Here is a 12,517-nt window from a genome sequence, read left to right as displayed (position 1 = left end):
ATTTACAAGCAATATTTCTTAGACTGCGGAGTGCCTGGGAACGTGAGCTTTGGTAATGTGGAAAGGTGGGATGGAATTGGAATCTATAGAGGGCTACATGTTAAATGTGCAGAGGGTTATAGACATGTAGGATCAAACCTGATTATTTGCCAGTCAAACGGAGAATGGAAGATTGATTTGACCTGTAAAAGAGGTATATTTAATAATATTCGACCTGCTTCTATCTTTTTCGTGATAAACCTACATGTAATTCATATACAAATACACTGAAACCTGTCCCATTCGACATGCACTGAAAGATGAATGTTGTGTCGGAATAGACAGGGTGTCGGATTGCACTGTGTACATCAAGAAATGAATTTAATTTTTGAAGATTCATGAGGTTATGATCAACAACGCTTCACGGCGGCATATCTAATGAAGCGCGTTAACGCTTCATTATAAATATGCCAGCGTGAAGCGTTGTAGTTCATATACCTCATGAATCTTCAAAAATTAAATTCTTTTCTTATATTTATATTATTTATATTATTTTGCTGATGAGTAACCACAAATTTACGCCATTTGTAAGCAAAACAATTTGCACTATCGATTTAGGTCAAGAGCGATATTGTGATGTAACAATGGAGTTATTCACGCTCATACATGGTAGTTCATGGGAAAATGAACAATGCTCCTATTTGCAAACAATCTTACGGAAAATTAATTGGAAATGTAAATATTAGCATTTGAAGATGTGTTGAATGGGAAATAATTTTACGTCGGAATTTATGTGTGTCGGACTGCATTTGTCTCGGCTAAGACAGTTTTCATTGTAAATAAATAAAAATTGATGATAAATGTCATTATTCAAAAAGGATTTTTGATTTAATGAGTAACAAGAAACAAATTAATTCAGGGAAAAATTAATTTACTGCTATTGATAACTTGAGCAATCATATGAAAACTGCATTGTCTTTATTTTTTCCATTAACCGAACCTTACTAATTAAAGTGCACATATTGATTTCTTTGAGCGATCAGTGGCAGAAAATCAGACCGTGGTACATAACACATCCTTTGATTTCAAAGGTCAGTGATGACAATGCACATTATTACAGTGAAAACTGTCTTATCCGACACTGTGCAACCCGACCCACAGTGATTTCCGACGTAAAAATTATTTCACATTCTATTCTTTTTCATGTTATTTTACACTGTGCAATCCGACACCCTGTCTCCCATTGCATGTCGGTTTAGACAGGTTACTGTACTATTTTTTAGTCTGCTCTACGGGTTGGATTGAATTCAAGAATCATTGCTACTTCCTCAGTACATCAAATATTGCATGGCAAGAGGCCAAGGTAAGTAATTCTTAGAGTAGTAGTAACAAGAAATGTGATCAGATAAAAATATATATTTTTTTTAAATTCTTTTTTATATAAAAGATAAAAATGACACATTAATGTAATTATATTAGCATGATTATTCGATATGATTGATAAAGCCCATTGATTTCGGGAAAAATTGATTGTATCAACCTGCAAATATATCTAAAATGGCACATTGCTCGTATATATATGTACATTAATTTCATGCAAAATCTTATAATGCGGTATGTTTGTGACCTTGTAACATATACTAAAGTCACCTGTAATTATTTTTTTTTTTCTGAAACAAAAAATTACCAAAGTTCCTAGCCTATTGTCTGTATATCTCTTAAAACTAGACATTATACCTGTACATCCCACATATATTTCTCGTGTGTTAGACATACTTGAAAATAGCGTACATTGCATTTCATTAAGCCTTGAATGAAATATGAATCGAGTGTGATTTTAACCAAATTAATATGAAATTATTACAGAAAACCTGTGAGAGCAAACACGCATATCTGGTAGAAATAGGTGGGGAAAACGAAAATAACTTCCTTGCAAATTTAATCCTACAGAATATCGGAAGCAGTGAGTAAATTGCATATTACTTATATTTATTCTGAAAATAAGATTTATTTATTCTTCACATTATTTGTATTACACAATTCCATCAATATCATACGTTAATATGAAACATATTCCATTATAAATATTACAATTTTACTCGTAACTAATGATATGCGGTTCATTTTTCTCTAATTATACAAAATCAATAAATATACTATGGAAATGCAAATATTTGAGATAAAGAAAACGTTTCCTTGAATAATTTCATTGTGTTTGCAATGTAATTTTGAAAAAAAATGCCATATTGCGATATATTTCTTCTGAAACGTACATCATATCTTTACAACTGCGTTTGCAATGAAATACATGTTCTTTTGAAAATAGCATATTGCAATACAGTGCACATTTCTTGTGAAACATACATCATTTCTTTCAAATGATAAATTTTATGTGTAATATTTATTATTAATTTCAATTTAGTCTGAAGTTTTGCGTTACGTTACGATCTTTTTGTCAGATGGTTCCAGCGTATACAATTCACATTATTGGTCAACTCATATTATCAACATTGACACAGAAATAGTCTGTTGAACGAGCAACCAATCATGGATAAGAAAAAAATTCCAGTCGTAAAGCTTGCGGTTAGGAGGCGTATACAAATTACCTTGAGTGCAGCTGTCAACTAGATCGTAACGTGACGCAAAGAGTCACACTTAATTGCAATCTATATATCCTGTACCTCTTCTGATTTCCTCCTGTAGGTGGCTGTGATGAAAATTATCCATGTCCTGTGTGGATCGGAGCTGATGATATCGACACGGAGGGGGTATTTACATGGATAATAGTGTACAACATGCAGTGACGTTATAATTGGAAATGGGACTAATTCCGAATTTAATTCCACGAACTTTAACTATCTTGTTAGAAGGAATTGGATTTTATTGTTGGTACAATAAATTATAATTTTGTAAATCATTTTGTATTGGAATTGATCAGAATATACCAGTTGAGTTCATCGATACTATGTGATAAAATTTGAACGTAAATCCAAAGGTACTACATGTATAAAGTTTCTTGACCCAAGAGTAATAAAACTGAAAAACTTTTTAAAGTTGATAAGTAAAAAAGAGCTTAGGGCTAGAATCCTTTGGAGCAAGGGATGGCGAATGTTCCCGTTATTTCCAGGTCATGACAAGGTGCATTGTGTCTGGTGTGAACACCTGATCCCAGCTCCGATTTTTCAGTGGTCCATATTTGCTCTTATCCTTAATTTGTATATGTTTAATGGACGTTTGAGCATGAATACTGTGCATTATCTCTATGAATTTCATACCTATTATGAGTACAATATACTTTTTCTTACAACACACTTAAGTACAGGATGTTCGCTTAGATATAATTCAATGTATTAAAAATCTAGAAACATTTAAAGAATGACTCTAATTCTTGGCCAAATTATCGAGTATAAACTGGTTTGCGTTATCTTACGATCTTTTTCGTCAGTTGCTTCCAGCGTAAACAATTCCGTTTATTGGTCAACTCATATTATTAACATTGACAAGGAAATAGTCTGTTGAGCGAGCAACCAATCATGGATAAGAAAAGAATCGTAAAGCTTGCGGTTAGGAGGCGTGTACAAATTACCTTGAGCGCAGCTGTCAACTAGAACGTAACGTGACGAAAAACGGCACTTTTTTGTAATCTAAAAATATCCTCTACCCCTTCTGATTTCCACATGTAGGTGGCTGTGATGAAAATTATCCATGTCCTGTATGGGTCGGAGCTGATGATATCGACACGGAGGGGGTATTTACATGGACCCAAGGCAGCCTCGAGATGAGCTTTACAAACTGGGCACCAAATGAGCCGAATAACATTTTTAACCAGGACTGCGGTGTTATGCTCAGTACGGGTCAGTGGGATGACCGGGGATGTACCTCTAATTTTCCGTTTATTTGTGAAAAAGAATAGTCTCTTTAATTTTTTTTTTAACCCCGTACCCGCAATCACGCATTTTAGTACATATATCATATTCTATTTCTAACGCAAAATCACACATATACCGTGTCCCCGCAATCACGCATTTTCACACACTTGAAAAAAGATCATTTAATCTTTAATTTATTGCCTAATTCGTTATATTTTAAGCTTCTTCTGCTAATAAAGAAAAGTTTTTTAAATATTACTTTAGAATTTTATTTGCGCTAAACTTTAGAGAAACCTGTGCCACGCTATAAAGTGCTTGAGAGGAAATGGTAACGTCACATTTCTATGACATACATGTAAATATTAAGTGTTAATTGCATAACAATTCAGAAAAAAAAATCATTTTTTCTAATCTTTTATTGGCTAAAGTTTTAGCCTAATCACGAAAATATATTATTAAGCATAATCATTCATCATTTGTAAACCTATAGTATTTAGAACATTCTAGTACAGTGTATTTGAACATTTTAAACTTGTACAACATTCATTTCATTATCATTTTAATTATTAAAAGTGGTATTATTATGTATAGTAAAATAGAATTAAAATTTATTAATCAAGAATGTACATTAATAGTGTATAACCTGCACGGAAGTTATAATTGGAAATGGGACTAATTCCGACTTTAATTCCATGAACTATAACTATCTTGTTAGAAGAAATTGGATTTTATTGTTGGTACAATAAATTATAATTTTGTAAATTATTTTGCATTGGAATTGATCAGAATATACCAGTCGAGTGCATCGATACTATGTAATAAAATTTTAACAGAAATCCAAAGGTACTTTGAAGTTTCTTGACCAATAGTAATAAAATTGAAATTTTTTTAAAGTAGATAAGTAAAAAATGAGCTAAGGGCTAGATTTCTGTTATGCAAGGGATGCCGAATGTTCCCGTTATTTCCAGGTCATGACAAGGTGCATGCGGCGTGTGTGTCTGGTCTCATTTCTGCATGACACCTGATCCCAGCTCCGATTTTTCAGTGGTCCATATTTGCTCTTATCCTTAATTTGTATATGTTTAATGGACGTTTGAGCATGAATACTGTGCATTATCTCTATGAATTTCATACCAATCATAAGTTCAATATCCTTTCTCTTAGAACACACTCAAATTCAGGATGCATGCTTAGATATAATTTTATGTATTAAATAACTAGAAACATTGATTTTGATATGTAAGTTTATTATTTTTCTGTCATGTTAGCCTCCGTATATCTCTCTGTAGGAGCCGAGTTTGGCATTTGATTGAGAATAATGTGACATAATCAGAGGAATCCGGATTATGCTGTATTTTCAAACCAAAATCCCAAACCCCAGACAACAAATTCATATATTTTTTCAATTAGGTTTCTTTCTTCTGATTGCGTTGGTTTTTGTTGATTTTTGGGCTTGTTCCTTTTTTTCTGTTCAACGAGTTTTCGAAATTGTTTGGCAACATCTGTATTGTACAAACACAAAGCTAATCCTCCTCTGCTATACTGAGCTACCTTTAAATAAAAAGGTTGATAAAAATCAGGTAGATACACATCAGTTTATACATTTTCTTAAATTGTGTGTTAGAGAAAATGCTGCAACCTCTTAGATTAATACGGTGTATATTATTATATGTTTTCTGCGAGATATATTACCTAATATGTCGGGAGAAAGCTGAAGTTTGAATGATATCAATGTGCTTTATGTCAATAAATCATATCAAGGTATTTTCACCTGTTACAAAATTGTCTATAAAAAGATTCATTACATTGTATTTAAGATTAAAATTAAATTTCATTTATTATTAACTGATTATATTCAACTGATTGCATAATTAACATGAGGATGGCAAGTAGATAGTAATAGTGAGGAAAAGCTAACAAACTTGCATATGCTTACGTTTACTTGTAGCTTCCCCCTTCAAAAATTCATGCATTTTTTTTTACAATCTCTACATGCAGATGATAGATTTTTGAGGGGCCACTTATTTTCCATGTTTGTGCTTTGTGCTGTGTGCATTTTTTTTTTAGATTTTAAAAGTGTATGCACTAATCAGTTCGAAGTCGATTTTACCAAATTCTACGACAGTAACATTAATCACTTAATTTCATTTTGAAACATCTATCATGTACTTGACTAAATTTATAGAATAACACAATGAAACGTATACATTTTCAAATGTTATAATAGCATCAAAATGCTATCAAGTCTAAACCTTAAAAAAAAATCAAGATAATATTCATAAAAGAAAGTTTTATTGTGCCCTAAAAATTTTATGTCTTCAAAAAGTTTTAAACTAGCTTAAATATTAGTTGAGTTCATGACCACAATAAATCAGGAAAGAATATGACATGAAGGAGTACCTTTCTGGAAATATGACGTCATTAATTTGAAGAATTTCTCTATTTTAACCAGAAAGAGCCTCAAAATGACTCATTTCGAGGGTAATTTTCCTTCAGAAAATAGTGTCCACATCAGTAATTTTAGTAGTGTAAAATTCAATAAAAAATTCCAATATCTCAAAACATCTTAGTTGGCGTTGCTTGCTTACAATATCATCTAAAAGAAAATTCCATTGAAAATTGGTGTCTTCCGCAACTTTTAAAGAAAACACGGGAAAATGCACATTTTTATGACGTCACAATTTGTATTAAGAAATACATATAAGAATGATAATGTGTATGATTTTTCTGCAATGAATCTTATTGTTTTAGAAAGCAAAGCACAAGGGTTTTTTTATTTGCATCAATATCATTTTTAAGGAAATCACAGGGCCATTCTTGTATTGAACCTGTACCTTGTTCTTTCCATAGACAAATTCATAAAATATAGGGTTTGGAGAATAAAGTTTCGGTTCATATTGATGGATCTAATCATAAAGCTAATTGTTTCAAAATGAATTTTATTGCAAATAAACAAATTATTTCAACTAAAATATTGGCTGGGCTGTTTTTGTGTCATGTGATTAGAAAAAATTATGTCATGTGACTAATCTGTATGTGTAACTAGTCAATTTGTTATTAACTGTATATTTTGTTTTAAGCCAAGCCAATTAATTGATATATAACTTTATGTAATATGTATTACATATTTCATTCTTAGTCATTTGTTATTTGAATAAATGACAGTTTCACTCAATTGTGTTTTTAATAATTTATACAAGAGGTTAAGCAAAAACGAGCTTCGAATAGCCAGAAATTGTCTTGTCGCATTATCAGGAAAAATCATGGATATAAATACTCTTTCAGGATATATCATTATACTTTCTTCAATATGAAAGTGATTACACTGTAATCAATAAGTCTTCAATTTCTTTTACATTTTCATAAATAAAACAGTATTTTCCTCAGATGACCACAATTAATAAACTTGTTTTATTAATCTTCTTTTTACATTAAATGTTTTCTTTTATAATTATTTTTTGGGGGGATTTCTATTAAAAACGTATCGTTTGGTATACGTATGCAGTTGTTTTTGAAAGACAGTGACTTATCGATACAGGATCATGAAACAGACAAGTCAATTTTCAATTGCCTGTAAAAATGTAATTATTTATTTTATTAATCTCTTGATTTATGTAGATAACGATACATTTGTGAAGCAATATTGACAAATATTTTAGGTTTTGTCTTTTTTGACTTATTTTGACTTATTCAACATTTTAGAAGGACTAAAAATATATTGACTTTTAATCAAAGATATATATTTCGTTATCCCTGCGTCAACCGAATATTAAAAACGATATATATTCCAACCGATTAATGTCTATTTCATTATAAAACTACATGTATATGTAAATATATGAGTATTAAACTCTTACATGTCTGTTTATATCACTGATGCAGGTCCATGACTCTTTTTTTGTAACAGCCCATTTTGAGTGATCAGTGGTAGTGCTGAAAGTTAACCTCTTTTCAAAATATACATCTGTCACATCGGTTACCTAAAATATTTATTTTTTTATAAGTGACTTGGTACAATTAAAATAAAATCTAATTAAGAATAAAATCTGAACAATACAAACTACTTAAACAGTAAAATGATAGGTTAGCGTTCTCTTTTAAAAAATCATAGGGTTGCGTTCACCCAAGGCCAGCTATTTTTTATGTCCCCTCACAACCTCTAGGTTCCAGAAATAACACAGATTATTATATGGTTGAATAATTTCCATCTCTCTGATAGGCAATAAAATAGTTTCTTATATCAAACTTATTGATCTTAAGTGCTTCCATCAGTCAAGTATCAAGTAGTTTAAAACAATTTATTTAAAAAAGTTGGGGTCAATAATGTTAATTTTGAAATATTGGTCAAAAGGTGTGATTTTCAGGCAAAAAAAACGGTGCATATTTTATCTTGACTTCTTCAGCATATTTTCATTTCTAGGCAAACTTTGTGGAGGGAATGTGTAAAATTTGTTCTAAATATATAAATTATTACCTATATTATATATTCCTTTGAGCATATCATAAACTTTCAATATTCTCACCGCTCTCAATTAAATTCACTTTCATTTTTAACATAGAGTTACTATAAAACCCTTTGTTCAACTAACAAGGGATATTGTCAATTTTGAGAAATAACCAGGCTATTGTGAATTTTCTGCTAGATATTTTTCCACCAAAAGAAATAGTCCCTTATAAGCCGATAAATGTCTATTTCATTATAAAACTACATGTAAATATTTTCTGAATATAACCTGAACTCAGATAACGCTTCTGTTTATATCATAATGCACGTCCAATGATATATTTTGTAACAGCCCAGGGTGAGTGATCAGAGGCAGTGCTGAAACACTTTAACATCATGTTTTTTTTTTTTTTTAGCATACATTTTGCACATCCGTTACCTAAAATATTTATTTTTTTAATAATGAATTGCATAAAACAATTAAAATTCAATTCTCTCTTGTATTTGGCTAAAAAAATGCAATTATACAAATTATGAGCTAAAACAGTGAAGATATAACAAAAAATTATTGACAGGGTTGCGTTCACCCATGTGTAATTGGTTTTTTTTTATCTCCTCACAAACTCTGAGTTCCGGGAAAAACACACAAAGAGCATATTCCCTAATATTTGTCAGATTTTCAAAGCCAACATGTTAATCCTTGAGTTCTTTTCACATGAACAACATATATATCGAAAAAAAAAATCAAATCATTTCTCCAATCCAAGAGATCATTCTTATAGTTCGTAACTTGTATTATTTTAGTAACTAAATACTAACTGTTGTGTCTTTTCTTTATTTTTCATAATGATGTCAAAAGCACTAACCCATACTTGTAAATGAAAGAATTATATAGAATGTTATTCAATTGATTGAAATTGCTACCAAATCAAGTATGTCAAAATTATTATAAACAAATGAGAATGTCAAACAATACACAACAATTAACTTGTAAAGGTGACATGCCACATGCAATTAACGAATTTTTTCGAAATGAAAGAGAAAATCTTCCGTAAAATATTTGTAAATGACAGAATTATGTAAAATGTTTTTCAATTGATTGAAAATACTACTAAATCAAGTATGACAATTATTATTTTAAAAATAAGAAAGTCGCACAAGACATAACAATAAACGATAGATAACAAAACAAATTTTGGTATCTTCTGTAATTCGCATTGTTTGTTTCCTACTTCATGAACTATAAATTTAAGGTAATGAAAACGAATAAAAATTGCAGTCAGGGAGATTTACTAGCAAAGCCAAATTTAAGCGCTTAAGAAAGGCATTTGAAGGGAAAAAAGCAGGAAAGAATTAACTCTTATCATGAATGACCAAATGAACACATTTGTTGCAACAGTGTTCATGCAGACATAAGAAGTGCAACCCTTTCATGACCAGGTTCAATCAATTTGTTTTCCGGCAAATAATTTTTTCTTCTTTTAATTAGTGTAAAAAGGGCACACAATTCCCCTTTTGCTCAAAACTATTATTTTTGTAAAGACTCCATTAAAAATATCAATATAATTTAGGATTGTACATAAAGATTATACATTACTTTTTATCAATAAAAATTCATTTGTCTTTAGTAAAATATTTGACCCAGGAGATTTTCATAACTTTTGTATCAATTTATAATTAAAAATTGTTTATAAAGATTAAAGAAAATAAATTAAAAAAATATATGGATCAAGAAATATAATTTTTCCAACTTTTGCCCAAATTGTGGTGAATTAAACAATCCTAAAGTAGTTAGATGGTAAGATGGTACTTTCGTCTTTATTGAAAAAAGGCTTCTGAATACCGAAATATAATTCATTTACTTAGCGCAAAAATTATTTTGTGTTATTTATCCTTAAAGGAAAACATACATACCTTTTCGTCAGATTGTAGATTGTGTTTCCATGACTGAACATATATAGAATCCTTAAGAGCATCTGTGATCAAATCTTTATACAAATCTATTGTTTAAGGATAAACACATAAAATATTTACATGTATTATTTAAAGGAAACACAGAAGTACGATAAAAAGACACATTTTCAATTTGATAATTCAAAGCTTCCAATTTTTAACCTCAGATAGCAGTAACATAAAATTTTGAAATAATGTTTGACTATATATAAAAATTTAAGTATTATTTAATATGTAAAGTGTTCATGTTTGAGTTAGTGACAATCAAATACTAATAATCAGTAATCCATAATAAAAACGTTCATTTACTTACTTAGTAAATACTATGCCTACGAGAGTCTAGTCTTAATATTATGGGTAAACTAGTATACTGTGCTTAACTATATAGTAAATTTATGTAATTTGACAACCCTAAAGATGTGGATTGTAAAGAAAAAAATTCCTATAATTTCTGCCCATAGAATTTTAAATACATTTATATATCATCAGATCTTGATTTTGGTTTTCAATTTGATTAATTACAGTTGGCTTTGGTAATGCATGTATTTCTGATGAAGACTTATTTGTTACTAAAACTAAGTGTAATATATTACTTTTCATTTATTTGGTGTACATTTTGATGTATCAATGTAATATATAATTGCAAAATATGTGAGTAAACATGCTACACTATATGGTGCTTTTGTACAAAAGGTAAAAAAAAGACTTGTGCTCCAACATAATGTCTCTACCTGCTTTGATAAGAACAAAAATATGCACTGCAAAATATTTTCTATACAAATCTGTTACAGTGAGTGGGATATGGAAGCAGTCTTATGTTGAGTGCTTGTGCAGGACTAGATTATTTGTATTAGAAAAAATACATTGTAGACATGAATAATATGTTAGATATCAAAAACACTATAATCAATATTATACAATTGGACCCTTCGCCTCGGTCAATATTGATATGTTTTTGGTGAATAGCATACCATATTCAACACCAAAAAGGGCCTCAATTGTTTGATTATATAAATAATTTAATAGTATTTGAATAAATAAGACATTGACGGCTGCATAACGACACCATTTTCATTTACGAACGTTCGTCTATAAAAAATAAAGAAGAATGTTCATTTTGCAAATTGTAACCTCCGTGTTTTTATTTCCGATTTTTCCTATGTTTAAGACCCCAAAATATATTTTTTAAAAATCCTGCGATAGGTTTGTCTAACATTTTTCCTGCTTTGATACATATAGCTGGCTTTTTTCACAGCCTGGACCCCTGTCTTATTCTTGCCAAGGCAGGAGAGCCAGGTGGATTACTTTCTATGCTTTCCTTTGATTGGTCAGAATAATGCGCGCTAAATCGTGGGTTTTTGAGCCGTTGCCGTTAACAACATAAATAAATATCGACGTAACAATGACACATTACGTCGACGACGTACAAAAATATCACGTCACAATGAACGTCTTCATTGGAAGCGCAGCCATATTCGACGTCACAATGGACTAAGATTCAGGGCAGATTCGCCCTAAATCCATTGTACTCCACCTGGCCCTAGTGACGCAGAGTATATGATGCAAAACAGGGACAGGGAACCAGGCTAGCTGTGTCCATTACAGCCATTGTTTACACCGTTGTTTTAGGTGATTGTGACATCACAAACACGCTGCAGGCGCATTGACCCTCCTGTTAATACGGTCTTAAATCCGGCGAATATTATACAATTATGACTCTTTTGTTGTTGAATATGGTGTGTTATTCACCAGAAAAATATTCATATTAATCAAGGCGAAGCCGAGAGTCCATTATTGATTTATTATATAGTCCAAATTTGAATAAATAAGACATTGAAGGCTGAATGACGACATCATTTTCATTACCGAAATGCCTTGTTGAAAGTTGAAACAGATTACAGTTTGTCACTCCCCTATTTTTCTTTCCGACTTTCGATGTGTACGACGTCCAAATGTTTAAAAATCCTGCAATAGCTTTGTATAATATTTTTCCTGCTCGATACGTATCTTGCTGCGGTCGTTGCAACTATTGTTTGCAGGGTTGTTTGAGGTGTTGATTGTGAGGTCACAATGCCCCTATACGCGCAATGACCCTCCGGTGAATACGGCCTGAAATTCTGTGAATATGTAGTGTTATGAACTGTTTGCGCTTGAATAGATTATATATGGAATATAAATATACAATATAATAAGTAGTCTTATGAATTGCTTGTGTATGTAAAGATTATAAATACAGACTAAAAATAAGCTATAATATACAATTATGGACTCC

At 30.8% G+C, this 12,517-nt stretch overlaps 1 long non-coding RNA gene across 1 annotated transcript; it reads right to left on the bottom strand.

The window, feature by feature from the left end:
- Positions 1 to 5,074: 5,074 nt before the first annotated feature.
- LOC134276095 (uncharacterized) lies at positions 5,075 to 10,294 on the bottom strand. Its single transcript, XR_009993978.1, has 3 exons — positions 10,207 to 10,294; positions 7,706 to 7,828; positions 5,075 to 5,399 (listed from the first exon to the last, which is right to left on the bottom strand). It is a non-coding gene; the product is annotated as an uncharacterized LOC134276095 (long non-coding RNA).
- Positions 10,295 to 12,517: the final 2,223 nt, after the last annotated feature.

Source organism: Saccostrea cucullata, unplaced genomic scaffold (assembly GCF_032062105.1).
Source record: "Saccostrea cucullata isolate Sc308-1 unplaced genomic scaffold, CSIRO_AGI_Scuc_v1 ctg7436, whole genome shotgun sequence".
Lineage (NCBI taxonomy): Eukaryota > Metazoa > Mollusca > Bivalvia > Ostreida > Ostreidae > Saccostrea > Saccostrea cuccullata.
Note: the sequence above shows the minus strand (reverse complement) of the source record. Positions and strands in the feature narration are given on the sequence as shown.